General features: G+C 49.2%; 1 protein-coding gene across 3 annotated transcripts in view; it reads right to left on the reverse strand.

Moving 5' to 3' along the window:
- ZNF423 (zinc finger protein 423) overlaps nucleotides 1–20,527 on the reverse strand; it is a 332,888-nt gene that overhangs the window by 104,428 nt on the left and 207,933 nt on the right. The gene's annotated exons all lie outside the window — the stretch shown is intronic.

Below are 20,527 nucleotides of genomic sequence, written 5' to 3' on the forward strand. Positions count from 1 at the left end.
GCATGGGGCCCAGAGCCACACTGCGCAGGCTCTACCCCTGGCTCTGACTCCTGCTGGCTATGTGACTTTGGGCAGACTGCTCTGCCTCTGTGTTCCTCAATTTCCCCATCCATAAAATGGGAGAATAGGGGAGGTGGTGTGAGAATTAAGTAGGACAGTCAATGCGAAGTGCTTGGACCAAGGCCTGGCACGCAGGTAAGTACCCTGTGATCCCCACAGGAATCGTCAACGGGTCCAATCTCAGTAAAGACATATAGGAGGAAACCTGGTTAACATGGTGATACGCCCACTTGCTCCCATCCAGCCATGTTATAGTTGGAGTGAGTGATGGAAGGTAAAATGATTTGCTCAAGGTCGACAAGCACATGGGGAAGGACAGGCTGGAATCCAGGCTTTCTGTTTCCCAGGCTGTATCCTTTCCCCATAAAGACCCTAACCCACAGCCTCAAAAGGTAACACTATCTACAAACATCAGCAATACAGGAGCCTGTCCAGGGCAGCTGTGAGCGGGCTTCTGAGTCCCTGGCTAGGAATGCTCCAGGCTTGTGTCTGGACCTGCTGCCCTGTGGGTCCACCCTCGGGCTTTGGACCTAAAGATGACCAGGATCACAGAAGCAGCTGGAGAACATCCTCCCAGCCTGCCTGCCTTCTTGGAGGAGGCAGGAGCCAGAGTCTTGCTCCTTGAGGCTCCTGGGAGCTCCTCTAGGCCCTAGCCTGCTCTCCTCTCCCTCCTTGGCATCCCCTCCCCTGACACTCAACCTACCTCTCTGGCTAATCTAAAGTTCTCATTCCACAAACTTCAGCTCTGGCCATGAAGTCTTGTGCTCGCTCTCAATCAGCTCTGTTCCTGGTAGTGGGTCTTACACACAGTTGGTGTTTAATTATTGTTTGGGTGGGATGAAATTTCCAGCCATAATTTTATCTCTGCATAGGTTTTCCCAGCTTTCTGTCCTGGAATAGAGGTGCTCTGTTTTCAATCTGACTCCCTAGAGGCTCCAAAAATAACAGAGGGAAGGGCTAGAGTCCAGTTCATCACTGCCTCTGCCAGGAAGCCCTCCCTGACTTCTCCAGAATGCCTGTTTCAGTACCCCTTGATCACTGTTCCCTCTGACCACCAATCCCGCTGCCTGCACATCAGCCAACCACCCTCACCCCCAGTCCCACTGGGAGGGTCTGATAAGGACCTGCTCATCTTTTTCCCTCCCCTCCGGCATGGGGTATGGAGCTGCGCACTGGGTGGGCCACAAGGCTAGATGCCCAGAAGCGCAGCAGCCCAGGGTTGGATGGGAGATGGAGGTCAGGAGCACTCGTGCAGGACCAGCCAGGTCAGCTGGCAGGCCAGGACCCAGGTCCCCAGACCGTGGCAAACCCAGCAAGGCTCAGGTGGGTGCCAGTTTCAGCTGGACCTTCCCTTTCACCTAACATGGAAGCAGAGGCAAAACCCAGCAGCCCCACCCAAGTGCCACCTGCGCAGGAAAACCAGGCCCCAAGCAGAAGGCTCCTCAGGCTGGGTTTGGACCAAATTCCTTCTCAGCGGCCGTACATTTCCAGCATACAGGAATTGCTCCTGCCGATTCAAAACCAGGTCAGAGAAAACCGTCTCTCGTTTCCGGCAGGGGTGAGCGTTCCTCCCGGGGAAGGGCTCCGCAAAAGTCTCCAAACCGAGCACGAGAGACAAGTGGGAACCAAGCCTCATTCCCTCGGTGGCCCCGCGGCTGCCAAAATTACTGACAAACTGACCTACAAAGAGAGTTTCTATTTTATGAGCAAACCCCAAAGGTTAACAGCGGAGCCGCCGGCAGGCGATGAGCACCGAGGAGCGGAAGCTTCCCCAGCAGCGCCCGCACGGAGCCCGGGCACCTCAGCTTCGCAGAGAAACGTGTCCCTGAAATGCCAAGGAGAAAGGGAGGATGGAAGGGGGAGGTTCCAGAACCCTGGCCAGAGGGAGGAATGGGGACATGAGGACACTGCCCATTGCCAAGTGGCCTCTCTGTCTCAAAGTTCTGGATGACTGCCACTGCCAGGGGCTGGCTGTAGTGACCTCTCTGGCAAGGCTGCCCTGTAGACCACAATGTGCATGGTGTCCCCTACAATTGTGCAGTCTACAACCTGCACAGGATACCCTGTAAGCCTGAGTCCTATGGGGTTCCTGCCACATAAAGCATCTTGCCCCTCCAGTGCTGGTTTCGTGAGCATATGACCAGTGTGGTAGCACGAGGGCCTGAATTTAGAAGGGCCCACGCTTGGTTTGTATCCTGCTATTGCTGTCTTAAAATTCTTTTTTTTTTTTTAATGTTTATTTTTATTTTTGAGAGAGAGAGCATGAGCAGGGAGGAGCAGAGAGAGAGTGAGACAGAGAAATCCAAGCAGGCTCCCAGCTATCAGCACAGAGCCCGATGCGGGGCTTGAACTCATGAACCATGAGATCATGATCGGAGCTAAAATCAAGAGTCAGACGCTAAACCGACTGAGCCACCCAGGTGCCCCACCATCTTGAAATTCTTAATTTTCTAACAAGGGGCCCTGCATTTTCGTTTTGCACAAATTACATAGCTGGTCTTCCCTCCCTGTTTGAGAGCACCAGGCCAGTGTGGACATAGAAAGAAAGGATGAGCAATTATCCAGAGGAATCATCACTGAATAATTTATACAAAAAAGTAAGAAAATTTCCAGCCTCCATCCTTCCTCATCTTCCAAGTCATCCCAATGTGGACCTACTTCTAAGGCCTTCCAGGAACAGGGGGAGGGCTAGAGGGGCCCCAGTGATGGGCAAGGGCATGGGGGTGCCAGAAATCTCCAAGGCTTGCACCCTAATGCAGGAAGCAGCTTTTGATAGCAAGAAACCCACTTGAGACTAAAGGCCCTTGGGTTTTCTCATACTGATGTCAGAGCTGCAAGAAAATCTCCTGAATTTTGGCAGAGGGTAAGTAACAAAAAGCAGGTCAGAGAATACACACAGGCAGGCAGGAAACAAGGCCGCCGTTGGCAACCCAATGACTGGGTCCTCAGGCCCCTCACCACTGACCCTTAACCCAGACCCGAAACACTGATCCGTCGCCAGTGACATCTCATCAGATCTGCCAGCGACCTGGGACAGAGCATCCGCTCCATCTAGAAGATGAGCCCAAGATTCACAGAGGTCTAGAGACTGCCCAGAACCTCCCACCAGGCCAGGCCTGACCTACAGTTCTAACCCTAACAACAGGGCAAAGTGTGAGGACAGAGGGGACCGGGGCAGCGTCTTCTGCCTTTCCCAGTGAAGTCTCACACAAACACCAACTTACACAGGAGAACACTACAGGGCTGTTCTCAGTCCCCATGTCCCACCTTCTGGGCCTCCCCCCACCATCCAGGTAGCCTAGGGGAACCTGCATGGGATGCCAGGGTGCTCAGATTGCACTCAGAACCAGTGATCTACTGGCCTCTTTTCTAGCTTCCATCAAAAGTGAATGCCTGAGGAGGTGTCCTGAGGCTCCCAAGGCTCACTCCATCTCTGCATCCATGCAAGGAGCATCCTGGATTTCTGCAGGGGTTCAGCTGCTTTGAAGGACACATGCTCTTAGTCAGCAGCCCTCTGACCCTGCAATTTGACTTTATCCCGCCATCCTCAAGCCTCAGAACACCGTGTAGCCACTCCCCTATGTCTGACCACCACCACCGGTGAACACAGGGCATCCACCCGATTCCTAGGTGCCCATGACCACTGCACTAAGTGGTCTGAGTAAAGTAGGAGCCTCTCCCCACCACTATCCACCAGCTTCCCTGCTTGTCCTTGTCACCAGTTCCTGGGACGATAAAATCAGAGTAGGAAAGAACAATGACAGGTAAAGCAAAACAAAACCACACGAATGAAAGCAGGGAGAAAGTATTATTAAATGTTTCTGAAAAATTATTATGTTTACCCTGGATGTTGCCTGGCTTGATTTATGCCCGCCCCCCTTCAGTCCCTCAACAGCCCCCTTTTCTCCTGTGCCAGCAGACTGGAAAGTTCCAGACACAGCCCTGGCCCCAGGGCCACAGGCCACAGAGGCCCAGCTCCAAGGTTCCTGCCAGGCTCCTGGACCCACCACCAGTAGAGGCAGTATAGACCAGAATTCCTCCAACTTCTCTGGCGATACAAATCCTAGGGGATGCTCTTCATCGACTACAGACTTCCAGGTCCCTCCCTTGGAAAGTCTCACTCCAGGGGCCAGCTGGGGGGGCTTCATGTGTTAAATGAGTGAGAAGAGTAATGAGGGGAGATGGAACTTGAGTGGACACCAGTCTGGTTTGCATTCACCCCAGCTCTTGGCCATCTGTGTGATGTTGGGCAAGTAGACGTCTGCCCCTCTCTGAGCCTCAGCTTCCTGATGAGCTAAATGCATCAGGTGGTCCAGAAGCTTCCAGCTCTGACCCCTTCTCAGCTTCTGCAGAGTAACAGCAAGATCCCCCTAGACACCATTCCTAACAAAGAGGGAATTCCGTTCGCCCTCCTAAAACAGAACTGAGCCTGCCCCCACTCCTTCCTGGTCCCAGAGCAGACCCTCATGGACCAGGAAAGAACAGACCCACTGGCTCACCCCAGGAAGGTGGTGGAACCACCAAAGGGAAGGGACCACAGACCCTCCCTCGGGACAAGGATGAGATTTTTAAATAAATGAAGCCCTCTGCTCAGCACCAAGCCTGGAAGCCGGGAGCTGGGGCCAAGTGCCTTCCTGCAGACACACACTCGTTAATAAATCGCCATATATCATATCCTGCAAAATAGGGTTCCTGTAGGGCCAGGGTGGCCGCTGGGGGGAGGGGCCGCTGATAGGCTGCAGAAACCAAATTCAGAATTGACCAACAAGTGTCAGTTTTTAGCTCACTGCTTCACACAAGCCCACCTGGCTGTGAAGCAAAGCAGAGATGCACTAATAACAAAACCTCCAAAGCTGCCTCACGCCAAAACCACGAGGAGCGGATTCTCCCGAAAGGTGTTTCCTCAGCCTCCACCCAGTGATGGAATAGATCAGAGAAAACACTGGCAGAATGTGGAGCTGGTGTCATTATCAACCGTGAGGAACGTGTGAGCAGGGGCCGAATGGGGTCTGAGCGGGGGAGGGGAGGGCTGCCATCACAGCCAGGGGTTGGGTGCCAGGACACTGGCATGATTGTCACAGCAGCTATGAAAATGGTGGGGGAAACCAAGCAGCTTTTACCCAAGTTGTAAACAGAATGAAAATTACAAATAGTTAAATGTGAGTAACACTTCCTAGAGAAAGTCCCTTCATTTGGGGGGCAGAATAGAGCAACATAAGGCCCTCTTTGAGAGCATGGGTAACACTCAACACCACCACGTCAAGGGGGGTCATGGTGGGGGGACAGGCACAGAAGGAGCCTGAGTCCATGGGGTAATCAGGAAGAAATGAGACCGGACCGAGAGAAGCTGGCTGAGGGGGAAGGGGTGGCATCATGTCAAGCACATGGCTAGAATCCCATAACTGCTTGCTGCGGGGCGGAGGGAAAGAGAAGGGGTAAAATATATAGTCGCAAGCAGAGCCGATGTGCAAAATATATTGACAGCTGGTGCACAGGGGCCCCACCAAACTGCGTCATTCCTGGTGTCACCTGGTGGCCCCTGATGGACCAGGAGTTACCTTCTTGTGCACTGGATCCAGAGGAGGGGTCCAGACACAGGGAGAGGATCTGTGGGCAGGGGATTCATGGCAGAAACTCTTGCCAGATGGTTAGGAACATTTCAGTATTTTAACAAACCGCCCGGTGCTATCGGCACATGGCCGCTAAATATCGACTTGCTACCGAGGGCCCTGACACAGGTTGATTTATAGGCCCCCCGGTGCCCTCAACAGCCCCCTCTTCTCTCCCCATGCCAGCAGACTGCAGGGTTTCAGACAGAGCCCTGGCCCTGGGGCCACAGGCCACAGGCTCCCAAAGACCCAGCTCCAAGATTCCTGCCAGGCTCCTGGGCCCACCACCAGCAGAGGCAGTGTAGACCAGAACTCCCCAGACTTCTCTGAGGATACAAATCCCGGGGGGGTTGGAGAGATGCTCCTTGTCGACTACAGACTTCCAGGCCCCTCCCCTAGAAATTCTCACTCATGTGTTGAGTGAGTGGAGTAATGAGGGGAGATGGAACTTGAGTGTGCACCGGTCTGGTTTGCACTCACCCCAGCTTTTGGCCATCTGTGTGACATTGGGCAAGTGTCTGCCCCTCTCTGAGCCTCAGCTTCCTGATGAGTTAAATGTGCCGGGTGGTCCAGAGGCTTCCAGGTGAGAAAAGGGTGAGGAATATGCTCTAACTACCTTTTTATTCATCTGTTCATCTATTTGGAGGAGCAATGCTCCCGCCATCCCAGAGTCAAGATTCCCCAAGCCCCTGAGCAGACAAGCAGAGATTGCGCAAATTCTGCTAGCACCGTTCGAACCCGAGCAGGGCCCAGGCAGCGGGGGCCTGCAGTGGGTGCAGGCTGCCAAGAGGTGACCGGAAGACAGAGCTGAACTGCCCCAGGAGCAGGAGACAGAGGCAGGTATCTGAAACCGGATGTGGATCCTGATTCTGCAGATAAAAGTCCCAAAATGTTTTACACTGAGATGCTAATTTTTTTTTTTTTTTTTTTTTTTTTTGTAAAACAAATCTTCAAGGCACATGCTGAGATAGTTGAAGCTCTTCGTGTAGGCTACAGCTGAGGGGGGTGTGTGTGCATATCTGTGTGTGGGTTTTTAAGGAGGATACCCCTTATTAGAAATCTTTCATGAAAAGCTCACTGGGTGAAGTGCTTCTGCGGCTCGCATACATGTGAAAGGTGCCTTTCGTGGCTCACTGCAGCCCTACGTGTAGTGAACAGGCCACAGAACTCCGAGTCTGTGGACATAGCAAGATAAACTGGGCCTGCGTGGACCTTGACCTCAACCTCAGAATCAATGACAGATGTTACCAATGGAAACATTTTTCCCCCTAAAACTACAGGTCTTTTACAGTATGTGTTAGCATTTGGTAGGAATCCAACCCTAACCGAGACTGTGGGTACAGATTATCAAAACCGAAGTGGCTGCAGGGAAACCAGGTTTGTACTATGGTTTCTTGCATTTCCACCAGCCCCTAAAACTTTAAAAGAGCAGCCCATGAAATCTGCTTCCCAGAGAGGAAGGCTTGGGCAGCAGGGCTATTTCAGTCACTGAAAGAAAGAATAATTCTGCATCCTAAGAGGTCCGTAATTAATTCACACATTTAGCTGTTAGGTCCAGAAACATGTTTGTGTTGACAATTTGCATTTGATGCTTTGAAAACAATCTGTCATGTTTTTATTTACCTCCTTATCCCAGAGACACCACCACTTTCCAATATCCATCCAAGTGTTACGATTCCACTACAGTTTCCCGAGACCCTGCCCGTGGCAATGAGGGAGGGGACCCAGAATCCCCACGTGGGAAAAGTGGGGTTTGTGCAAGAGCTGTCCTCCTCTGAAGGGATGAGACAACCTGATGGCCAGTCAAATCTTGGTCTGCCCCCTCCCAATTCCCATGCCAGCTTCTGGCCTTCAGTACACTGATTTGACATCATTCTTCCAGCCGACCTCTCCAGCACCAGACCGCTGTGTCCCTCCTTCACACTGAAGAATCAATACTACTCACAGTACCCCTAGCTGATATGTCAGGTAGGGCCCCACCCTGGCTTGTTGACATCATCAGCCCCTATGAGGATAAATCCAGAGTGAGAAGGATCACTGGAGGGGAGAAAACAAAAAGCAAGGCTAGAAGCAGGGACAAGGCATCGTCAGTATCAACTTTTACATTGCCAGGCTTGGTTGATGTCACCAACGGGTGAGTCAGGGTCTCACAGAGCCACTGTTGTCTCCCCTTGCAAAGAAGAGGAGGGGAGGGAAGGAGGAGGGTCCTCAGAATGGTCCTGACCCAGGTCTGGACTACAAGTCTAAGCTCCAAATTCCCCACAAGCCCTTGGACCCAAATAGTATAGAAGTTGCTGGGGAATGAAGCAACTCCAAGTCCCTGAGACCCCTTAGACACCCATTCAGCTTACAGATTTCTCCCCTGGGCATAATTTTCCCTATTCCTCTAGCTAAGTACAACTAAAAACCATGGACATTATAGATGAAAGAAACATAAGAAGATTCTGAAAAGTGGAGAGAAAACGGCGGAATGGCCAGGGACCTTGGGACTCAAGAAATGACATGGCAGTACAGACCCTGGGTTTTCCTTTTGCCTCATACAGCTCAGATTGGAGCTGAAGATGCTGGAAACCAGGAAAAGCCAACAGGTGAGATTTTAAAAGCCCCAAGGAAAGCCTGCTCTCTTCAGCCAAAGGACAAGAAAAGAGACAGCCCGACAAGACAGAAGACTTTGAGACAATAGCAGCTTTGCTCAAGCCAAACCCCAGAGAAAATGCTGTGCCCCCTCTTTCCAGCAGAGGCTGAATGGGGCACCCAGACTTCCATGTTCCCAAGGCTACAACAAGGCACCCAATACCCGCTCCCTACTCCATGTGGAAACGGTGTCAGAGAAAGCCCAGTAGGGAGTGAGGACCTTCAACTTACTGGGCAATAACATAGCTCTCCCCAAGGTGTCAGGAGAGACCATCTGGGGAGGTGGCCTCCCACCCACACCCAGCAGTAGCAAGGCGTCCCTACTCATCTGCCCAGTGTCAGTGGAGGCCATGTGGGGAACAGGAACAAGACACTCCTCTTACCAGTCAGAGAGATATCAGTGGAGATGTGGTAGGAAGACAAAACTAGAACTCTTTCCACTTCAATCAAAAATCATCCATCCCATGGGGCGCCTGGGTGGGGCAGTCGGTTAAGCGGCCGACTTCAGCCAGGTCACGATCTCGCGTCTGTGAGTTCGAGCCCCGCGTCGGGCTCTGTGCTGACAGCTCGGAGCCTGGAGCCTGTTTCCGATTCTGTGTCTCCCTCTCTCTCTGCCCCTCCCCCGTTCATGCTCTGTGTCTCTCTGTCCCAAAAATAAATAAAAAACATTGAAAAAAAAAAATTAAAAGAAAAAAAAAATCATCCATCCCACCAAGAACCAGAAAGATCTCAAACTGAATGCAAAAAGATAATCCACTCATGCCAAGCCCAAGGTGACAGAGATGTCAGAATTATCTGTCAAGGACTCTAAAATACTTCAACCGTTATGGACACATGTGAAACAAATGGAAAAAGAGAAAACCTCAGCAAAGAAATAAAAGATATAAAAAAGCTCTAAATGGAACTTCTAGAAATAAAAAAGTAAACAAAACTTTAAAACTAAGCAATGATGGGCTCAACAGCAGAAAGGAAAAGAAGGTGGAAAGAATCAGTGCACTGGAAGATACAACAATAAAAATGACTTAATCTGAACAAAAGAGAAAAAACAGGTTAAGAAGAACAGTGCCTCCGGGGTTGGTGAGACTTTAACATTCACGTGATCAGAGTCCTGGAAAGACAGGAGAAAAAGGACAGGCTAGAAAAGTTCTAAAAAATAAAAGGCAAAAGAAAAATTTTGAGAGCAGTGGGAGAAAAATGGCACCTTACCAGAGTGAAAAACTAATTCAAATGGCAGTGGATTTCCCCTCAGAAACCAAGGAGACCAGAAGAAAGTGGCACAAGAAGTATGAACGAAAAGAAATGGCAACCTAGAACCTATATCCAGTGAAAATATCCCTCAGGAATGAAGGGGAAATCAACATCCTTGGATGAAAAAGACAAAGAAAATTTGTCACCAGAAGACCTACCCTAAAAGAATGATCAAAGGAACGTCTCTAAACAGAAAGAAAATGATAAAAGAAGGAATCTTAGAAGATTAAGAAGAAAAAAAAGAAAATACGGTAAATACAATAGTTTTTCTACCCCTCTGCGTTTTCTAAATTGTTTGATGTTTGATACAAAAATTTCACACTGATGTGGTTCTAAATATGTATAAAAGTTGGGGCACCTAAGGTGGCTCACTTAGTTAAGCTACTGACTCTTGATTTCAGCTCAGGTCATGATCTCACAGTTGTGGATTCAGGCCCACACTGGGCTCCATGCTAACTGTAGAGCCTGCATGGAATTATCTCTCTCTCTCTCTCTCTCTCTCTCTCTCTCTCTCTCTCTGTCCCTTCCACAATTGTGCATTCTCCCTCCCTTCCTCCCCCCCAAAATAAATAAACTTTATATATATATGACATATTTAAAACAATTAGATTATAAATGAGGGAGAATAAAGGAAGGTAAGGTTTCTACACTTCACTCAAACTAGTAAAATGATGACACCAGAAGATTTTGAAATGTATATCTAATGTAATATCTAAATAATCACTTTAAAAGCTGTACAAAGAGAAACAATACAGATAAACCAAAATGAAATTCTTAGAAATGTTCGAGTAACCCACAGAAAGTTAGGGAAAAGAAAACAAAAATTTAAAAAAAAAAAAAAACAGAACCAACAGAAAACAAAATACAGAACGGCAGACTTAAGCCCTAACATATCAGTTACATTCAATATAAATGGTCTAAATACAAATTAAAAGACAGAGATTGGCAGAATGGAGTGGTGAAGGCAAGGGAGAATGATCCACCTATATTCTCTCTATAAGAAATTCACTTAAAATGTAACCACATTGGCATATTAAAAGTAAAAGTATAAAATAAGATATATCTTGCAAACATTAATCAAAAGAAAGCAGAAGGTGTAATATTAGATAAAGCAGGCTTTAGAGAAAAAAATTATGAAATAGACAAGGAAGAAGTTGATCAACCAAGAAGACATAGCAATCTTAAATGTGTAGGCACCAAACAATAGAGCTGCGAAATATATGAAGCCAAAGCTAATAGAACTGAAAGAAGAAACAGACACATCCACAATTATAGTAGAACATTTTAACACCTTTCTCTCAATGATTGATAAATCAATCAGAGAGAAAATCAGCAGGGACTTAGAAGAATTCAACAACACCATCAACCAACAAAGTCTACTTGACGTTGATTGAACATATCACCCCAAAAGAGCAGAATATACATTCTTTTCAAATGCCTGGAGAACATATACCAATATGGGCCATATCATGTGTCATAAAACAAATCTCAGCAAATTTAAAAGAATTGACATTTGAAGTCATACACGGTGCTTCTTCCAACCACAATGGAATCAAACTAGTTATTAACAAAAAAGAAAAGAGAAAAACCTCCAAACACTTGAAAACTAAACAAAGCACTTCTAAACAATGAGTCAAAGATGAAGCACAAAGGAAACATTTTATAAAATATAATGAACTAAATGAAAATAAAACTTCAGCATATCAAAACTTGTGGAACACAGCTAAATCAATGCTAAGAGGAAAATTTATAACACTAACTATATACATTAGAAAAAAGTTTCAAGGGGCGCCTGGGTGGCTCAGTCGGTTAAGCATCCAACTTCGACTCAGGTCACGATCTCAGTTTGTGAGTTCAAACCCCACATCGGGCTCTGTGCTGACAGCTCAGAGCCTGGAACCTGTTTCAGATTCTGTGTCTCCCTCTCTCTCTGCCCCTCCCCCAGAAATAGATCCCACACAATATGCCTTTTCAACAAATGATGCAAGAGCAGTTGGACATTTGGAGGGTGGGGAGTAGGAAGAGGAGGAGGAGAAGAAGAAGCTCAACCCAAGACTCACAGCTTATGTAAACACGAACTCAAAACAGATCTTAGACTTAAATGTGAAATGTAAAATTATAAGTTTTTTGGAAAAAAATAGGCAAAATATCTTTGGGATCTAGGGTTAGGCAAAGAGTTCTTAAACTGGGCACCAAAGGCATGAGCCATATAAGGAAAAAATGATAAACTAACACTTTACCAAATTTTAATCTTTTACCCTGCAAAATACTCTGTCAAGAAGTCTGTCAAGAAGATGAAAAGACAAGCCTCAGACTGAGAGGAAGTATTTGCAAACCATGTAACCAACAAAGGACTAGTATCTAGAATATATAACGTACTCTCAAAACTTAACAGTAAAAAAGCAAACAGTCCAATTAGAAAATAGGCAAAATATATGAAGAATCATTTCATCAAAAAGGATAAACAAATGGCAAATAAGCCCATGAAAAGAAGTTCAACATCATTAGCCATTTAGGGAGATGTAAATTAAAACCACAATAAGATACCACTACAAATCTATCAGATTGGCTAAAATATAAAATAATGCCGAACCAAATGCTGGCAAGGATGAAGAGAAACTGGATGTCTCGTAGGTTGCTGATAGGAATGTAAAATAGCACAGCCACCCTAGGAAACAGTTTGGCAGTTTCTTTAAAAGTCAAACATGCAGGGCATCTGGGTGGCTCAGTCAGTTGAGCATCTGACTCTTGATTTCAGCTCAAGTCATGATCTCAGGGTCATTAGATCAAGCCCTGCATTGGGTTCTGTGCTGAGCATGGAGCCTGCTTAAGATTTGCTCTCTCTCCCCCTCCCTCCCTCCCTCCCTCTCTCTCTCTCTCTCTCTCTCTCTGCACCCCCCCCCCGCCCCCCACTGCACAGGCTCTCTTGCTTTCTCAAAAAAAAATTTTTTTTAAGGGGCGCCTGGGTGGCTCAGTCGGTTAAGCGTCCGACTTCAGCTCAGGTCACGATCTCGCAGTCCGTGAGTTTGAGCCCCGCGTCGCGCTCTGGGCTGATGGCTCGGAGCCTGGAGCCTGCTTCTGATTCTGTGTCTCCCTCTCTCTCTGCCCCTCCCCCGTTCATGCTCTGTCTCTCTCTGTCTCAAAAATAAATAAACATTAAAAAAAATTTTTTTAAATTGTTTTAATAAAAAATTTAAATTTAATTAATTAGTTAAAATGAAATACTTTTAAAAAGTCAAACATGCAAGTGCTATAGACCAGCACCTGCATGCCTGGGCATTTATCCCAAAGGTAATGAAAACTTATGTACAATTCCATTCCTATAACAGTCTTGCAATGACAAAACTACAGAAACGGGGAACAGATTAGTGGTTTCCAGGGGCTGAGGAAGGGGCTGGGGCAGAACAGAAGTGGCTATGGCTATAAAAAGGCAGCATGAAGGTGTCGGTGGTGATGGGAACCCTCTGTAGCCTGAATGCATCTATCTCAATATCCTGGTTGTGATACAGACTCTCCTTTTGCAAACTATTACCCTTGGGGGAAACTGGGTAGAAGGTACAGGAGATCTCTCTGTGAATCTCCACATCAATCTACAATTAACTCAAAAGGAAAAGTTTAACTTTTTAAGTTAAAAACTCTTTAAAGGATGAAGAAAGAACCATGAAGAGCTTTAAAAGAAGAGAAGGTGGGTGGGAGCACCATGTTCCCCAAGCTAACGCGCTTGAAGCATGGGGAGTGTGGGGAAGGAATAGGGTTGCCACGTAAAGTGAGGTATGGCCAGTCACATTTAAATGTCAAATAAACAACAAATAATTTTTTAGTATAAGTATGCCCCATGCAATACTGGAGCCACACTTGGACTAAAAAATTACATGTTCTCTATTTGGAATTCAAATTTAACAAGCCATTCTGTGTTTTTATTTGCAAAATCTGGAAACCCAGTGAGGGAGGGATAGGACACAGGCATCTGGCAGGGTGGGCACAGGGAGTTGTAAAAGAAAGACTGTAGGAGAGAGGTCAGAGGGCAAGCAAAGGGATGCCAGGGACCATAGACACCACAGGCCGGGCAATGCCTTAGGGGCAGGGGAGGCAGAAGTTAGCTCGGAAGGGCCCCCAGCTGCTGGGTTTATGGGCTCCTGCTGGCAAAGTGACCCTCTGTGTGCGGCCCACACAAAATCCAGAAAGAGGCCAAAAGAAAGAACGTTTGAGTCTCCAGGTGCTGTTCCAGGCTGGAGGGAGTCTGATGGCGTATCCAAGAAGGGGCCTCTAAGAGGCACTGGGGGCCCCTCTCACCATGACGTGGTCCTAACCCCTTAAAATCTCCCCTTCCTCTAGGGGACAGACAGGCAGACCAGCGGGCCCCAGCGTGTAGGCCAACGGACTATCACACCTCTGACAGGAGCCAACGCTCTCTAAGCACTCAGCTCGCAGCTCAGAAGTCACCTCCTAGCCAGGCTACCGCCAACCGGGTGTTTTTACCCGGCTCCCACGCACACCACGACTCTCCCTATGTTCCTCATGGAACCTATTACAACTTGAAATAGCCAGGATTTCTTATCTGTTTGCTTCTTTAACACCCATCTGCTCCCCACTAGCTCCAGGACCACAGGACTTTGTTTTGCTTGCTGTGACATCCATGCTTAGTGCATAGCATGTAGATGGAGCTCAAGCAAGAAAAAAAGGGCTGAATGAATGAAGGAGTAAATGAATAAATCATTCCGACTGGAGCTACTCCTTTGGGATCTATCCTGCAGGCACAGCCCCTTAGAGCTTGACAAAGGCAGAGAACCAGTCTTCCTCTTCCAGGAAGCCCTCAGCAGCATCCTCTGAGCTGCCATGGGCCAGCACCTAGGATGTAGGCTTAGCATGGCCACAGAGTGGCTGTTTATCCTTTCTAAACAAGGGCTCTAGTATGATCTTCATTATCTTGAGCATTATCTTTAATGAGTCCCTGCCACAGGGACTACTAATAATATCAATAATATTAATGTTAATAGTTACCACTTACTGAGAACCTACATGTGCCAGGGAGTGTGCCAGGCACTTTTCATATATTTTAACTCATTTAATTCTCCAAACAGCCCCCCAAAAGTAGGGGTTGTGACCCTTTCTTTTTGTGCCGCCCCCTTCTTGTAGAAATAGATACCTCCTTTCTTTTCAAGAATACCCTCCCTGCTCCCATTCTTGGGGCTCAGGGGGCTGACACTGACCCACCCCAGCGCCCAGGAAGGGCAGGTGGGGGCTAGCCTGAACGATCAACTACCCCCTCTCCCTGGCTACAGCAATTAGTTCATGGGCAGCTTCATGACCCTCAGGAGGCAGTCAGCCTTGGTCCTGCCTGAGACCTTTTCTGCTGATGAGGAAGCACATGCCCCTCTCTGCTGGGACTGCTGGACCAGGAGCTGCTGGCTGTCATCATGCACCAGGGGATGAAGGCAACAAAGAGGAAGCAGAGCTGAGAGACAGAGAGACTGGTGATGACTTTATTGCAACCCCTGGATCCAGCCATGCCTGAAGGCTCTCACCCAAGGTATCCTGGGACTTGTCAGTTACATGAGCCAAAAATTCTCTTTTTTATGTGTTAGTCAGTATGAGCTGGGTCTGACTTGTCACTGAATGAGTCCTGTCTAAACTACTGCATATCATTAGGATGTAGTTATTTTATAGACAAGGAGCTGAAGCATACAGAGGCAGATAACCGTTAGCTATGAGCTGGGAGTGCTCTTAACCACTGATTGACCGTAGAGTTCTATATTCTGAGTGTGTGTGCATGCTCCCACCTGCGTACTCTGTCTCTCATTATTATTCACAGCTACAGCAGATTCAGCAAACAGTTGGTGCTTAATACAGATCGACTGGATAAACTAAAATCAATAACTTCCAAAAGGAGTTTTTGTTTAGCAAATGCTGCCATCAGTGACTTCGGGTTCTCACTCCGAGTCAGGCTCACAGTACACTGTGTACCTTCGTGGAACTACTTCCCATCTCCCCACACCCCTTCCCCAGGCAGATGAGCTGGAAACCAGAACAGGCTGATCAGCCAGCGAGGGCCACCCTGACTCCCTCAGGAGAGGGGTCTACTGTCAGAAGAGGAGGTCTCCCACTCCCTCCCTACTGGGCCCCAGAGACACATGACGAAGGGGGTCCAGTGTGAGGCTCTAGCACCTACTGGGAGCTCAGGGCAGAGGAGGCCAAGCCCTGGGGCCACACTGGCCACGGGGACACTTGTTTTCTGCCATCACTTCAGTAAGTCTCAGCCAAAATCAGATGGAAGGGAAATCGCTCATGTATCAGCTGCTCCCACACAGCCAAATGACCATAAAGGGCATTCAGTAAAGTCCACCCAACAGTACAGGCCACCAAGCCCATGGCAACGGAGAGCAAGAAGAGAAGGCTGTGCTTGCGGGCTGGTCCACACAAGATGGTGCCCACGCCCTGTTCCCTGGACTGGCTGCATTGGTATCTCCTCTCCATCCTTCCTCCTCCTCTCTCCCCGGGGTGCTCTCCCGTTAGCCTAGAAACGTACTCTGGTCTCTCCCTCTTAAAAATGAATGCAAAAGCTTCCTGGGATCCTCGATCCCTCTAGCTCCTGCTTCTTACCCTCCCTTCTGAGCCTGGAGCCTGGCAAGTCGAGGCTACACTGCTGGTCTCCCGTCCCCGTAACTCATTCCTCCATCTGATTCCATTGACCCTGCTCTTGCCCAGGACGGTCCAGCAGACCCTCTTCAGCCTCTCTGTGGCTTTTCGCACTGCTGCCCAGAAGCACTGTGCCATCTTGGCGTCACTGACACCACACTCCTCCCAGCTGCCTTCAGCAGATATGCTGATGCTTCCAGATCCCTTCTCCAGCCCAGGCCTCTTTCGTGAGCCCTCAGCCCACGTGGCCAACTGCCGGCCAGACGGCAGCCCACAGATCACCTGTGAGCCTCTTGTGCAAGGTCACATAACGCATGAACTTGAGCCCACCAAGTGTGATGAACATTCAGGTATAGTTCAGAGGATTCCAGGCCCTGGAATCACACTGCCTGTGTTCAAATCCCCCCTCTGCAACTTACTGACAACAGACAAGTCCCCTGAATCCCCCATGTAAAAAAGGGGAGACGGGGCGCCTGGGTGGCGCAGTCGGTTAAGCGTCCGACTTCAGCCAGGTCACGATCTCGCGGTCCGTGAGTTCGAGCCCCGCGTCGGGCTCTGGGCTGATGGCTCGGAGCCTGGAGCCTGTTTCCGATTCTGTGTCTCCCTCTCTCTCTGTCCCTCCCCCGTTCATGCTCTGTCTCTCTCTGTCCCAAAAATAAATAAAAAACGTTGAAAAAAAAATTTTTTTTTAAAAATAAAAAAGGGGAGAGACAGCAGTGCCCCCTCATCAGCTGTAGAGGTGAGTGTGATAGCAGGTGTAGATATTGTTAGCTGGACCTGGTACTCAGTAAGCCTCACCTCTACGATCGTTATTGGGGCCATCTTCTTTGCCAGTCCCACAGCAGCTAGCTATTCCCCAGGCACAGTCTCATCTTCTACCTGCCACCCAAAACCTGATCCCTTGAGAACTTAAAGTCAGTCCGCACTTCTCCCTTTCCCATAGCCATTCAAATTTGCCCAATCCTGCTAGCTTTGCCTCTTAAATGTTTCTCGAACCACACCCTCCTAACCAACGCCTTCATCGTCTCTCACCGACTCCACTGCACTATCTTTTCTATGATCCACCCACCTCCTACCTCATGATTTTTCCTGAAACAACACTGCATTGTCTACAATTTCCCAACATACCACATGGATCTCTTCTCTGTGGATTGGCCTATGCTGTTTTCCCTGTCTGGAATGACCCTTTCCCCTTACTTCCCAACTTCTTAGGTGTCACCTCCTCCAGGAAGTTTTGCTGGATACCCAGATTGAACAGCACACACTTGTCCTTTGCGTTTCCGTATCTCACACTTGTGACATTACATAGAACTTTTCCTTTTGGGTTATTAACTCCCCAATCGGATGAGAGGAGAGGTTCCTCACCAAACCCCCCAAGGACCTCAATCATGTTTACTGAACTGAGGTTATTATCAGAGGAAGCCCCACCTAAAGAGCCTTTCCCTGTCTTTAAAAAAAAAAAAAAGGGGGGGGGGGCGCCTTGGTGGCTCAGTCGGTTAAACGTCCGACTTCAGCTCAGGTCACAATCTCTCGGTCTGTGAGTTCGAGCCCTGCGTCGGGCTCTGGGCTGATGGCTCAGAGCCTGGAGCCTGCTTCTGATTCTGTGTCTTCCTCTCTCTCTGCCCCTCCCCCGTTCATGCTCTGTCTCTCTCTGTCCCAAAAATAAATAAAACATTAAAAAAAAAAATTTTTTTTTTTAAAAAAGGCAAGAAATCTATGAAAACGAAACATTTCAGCTATTTTAAAATCCAGAACCGATGGGTCCTTCGTAAACCAAAGTGCTTGATCAACAGCTTCCTTAAACCAACCACTGAGGTTCAAAGTGAGGGAAACTGAGTCCTCTCACCCTTAGGGGCTGCTAAGGGGATTGTGTGAAGCTAAAAATTAAAAAGGATGGGATGATAACCTGTCCATATAGGCTTGCTATTCTGACAGAACAGTTCCAGAACTTGAAATGTAATCTCCTGTGGGGAAAGGAAGACATTTTTAACACGTATTAAGGTTAGACAGGTGTTTTAAGTCTGGCATTACCAGATCAAAAGCACCATGGAAGAGCCTAACACAGCCCCGTTCAGCAACATGTGTTCACGGTACACGGCGAACAGGAACCCCTTCTCCTCGTCCTTTTCATATGTTTTTCTCTTCAGTTATATTTGAGGGGTTTTGTATTTCCCTGGTGTGAGGGCGACACACTGATTTCCACCCCAGACCTTCCTTCCCCTCCTAAACACAGGTCTTCACTTGGGTCCTGGGCATGCAAGCAGCCACAGAAAGAGTAAGTACCTGGTCTGCAAGGTGGCTTTTTCAATTTTTTTTTTTTTTTCAACGTTTTTTATTTATTTTTGGGACAGAGAGAGACAGAGCATGAACGGGGGAGGGGCAGAGAGAGAGGGAGACACAGAATCGGAAACAGGCTCCAGGCTCTGAGCCATCAGCCCAGAGCCTGACGCGGGGCTCGAACTCACGGACCGCGAGATCGTGACCTGGCTGAAGTCGGACGCTTAACCGACTGCGCCACCCAGGCGCCCCAAGGTGGCTTTTTCAATATGTCTTCAAGGATATGCTTCTTAAAGACTTAGAAGACAGAAGTCCCCCCGCCTCCCCTCCCCACACACACACTCCGGATGGACCAGGGCTTATCCTGCCACAGCAAGGGGAAGGGCTAGGGAGGGGACGATAGACAAGGACCCAAGCCCAGCATGTTGGGGGGTATGTTAAAGGCTTAAGCAGGAGGTGGGAGAGGCTGATCTTCCAGATGTACCCCCGTCCCATTTCTTCACCCCTCGATAGCAAAGCTCAGCTCCTCAGAGGTACCCAGGGAACAGGGCTGACGTGACCAGGAAAACAACATCCCCAGAATGCCTAATGCCCCACTGGGCCCCAGGCTCTGGCCTGGCTGCCTGCCAGAGGGTCCACAACCACTTTCCAAGGACATAGAGGGTGAATGTTCCTGTCAAGGTTCCCTGAGGACTGTCCCTTCCCAGCGCTGACCCTCCCACAGGGACCCATGATGCCCCAGATAAGGACACCAGGGCCTAGAGGCTGAGTCACTCCGTTAGGGCCGACCTGGGTCAGAGCAAGTTCGTTATTTCAAGGACAAGTTCTCAGACCCCTTATCCAGCCACACCCGGCAGGAACCGAGAGGAGAGACACCCACAGGCAGTTGAGAAGAGGGCAGGCCTGCCCTGGCAAATCAGCTTCCTTGGTGTCTGAGGCCTCAGGTGCCCCAGGAGGGCTACGCACGCTTTGTGCACACATGTTCAACTTACAGAGGAAGACGCTCCTCCCTTCCCAGCCACTGGAAAGGGCCCCTGTCTTTGGGCCAGACCACAGGAAGCCCAAGGCGGGGGGCCTCCTACAGAGCCATTTTCAGGGAGGGGGGTCACCCTTCCAGATGTGGGGGCAGTGGATGGTGGGCAAGGGCAGCAGGGCTGGGCCAGGTCGTCTCTACAGGAGGCCGCAGAACAGGGCTGTGGCCTGCTCCAAGTTTTTGTTGTGCCTGCTGGGGGAGGGGGCGTCTAAAACCATTTCAAATCCTGGAGGAAGCCCAGTGAAGGGGGCCTCATTCCCTGTGGGGAGGGGGGGATTTCAAAGGGGACCCTGCTGCTGAAAAGGTTTCAAAAAACCCTTGCCTTTCTATCAGCTCCAAATCACTCCCTCGCCAGCAGCAGCCGGGAGAGGGTGCCGGGAAAATGTTTCCAAGGAGATGTGTCCCTGAGTCATCATAACTGCCAGGGTCTGGAGGCTGCAAAGCCACGAAGAGGCCCCCCGCTATAAAAAGGCCGTTTAGCATCCCCCCAGGGGGAGGTCTCCAATAGTCAGGGTCCCCGGGGAGACCGGCCTCAGACCCCCCTCCAGTGCCCCGAGTTTATGAGAAGGCCGCCAAGCTGAACAGTGTGACTTCTACCCGCCAAGTCCCCTTGGTGCCACGAAGGGGGGCTTTTATCCCCACCAGCTCCAGGCATCCACTCTGGCCTTGGGATATTTAGCAGGGGAAGCTGTCCACAGGGACACTGGGCCCCAACAGTTTTGACTGGGACTTCGGAGCCAGCCCGAGCTGGGGCTCTGGTACCTACCACTCTTCCACTCATATTTCCCACGGTTGCCCTCTGGCACCTTCCCCAAGTCACCAAGGCCAACCAGGCCCACAGCACAGACCAAATCGAAGTTCCTTCACCTCCTTCCTCTTTTTTCTCCCAGCCTCATCCCCTCACCTCTGGACCAGACCAGGCGGGTCTCTCTTCTCTTCCATCTTCTTCCTCCTCAACACTGCAGCCAGATTAATCTCCCTAAAGCACTCAGTGACATCCAGTCCATTCTCTGCCCTAAAACCTTCAATG

The sequence above is a fragment of the Neofelis nebulosa genome, chromosome 17, assembly GCF_028018385.1.
Source record: "Neofelis nebulosa isolate mNeoNeb1 chromosome 17, mNeoNeb1.pri, whole genome shotgun sequence".
Lineage (NCBI taxonomy): Eukaryota > Metazoa > Chordata > Mammalia > Carnivora > Felidae > Neofelis > Neofelis nebulosa.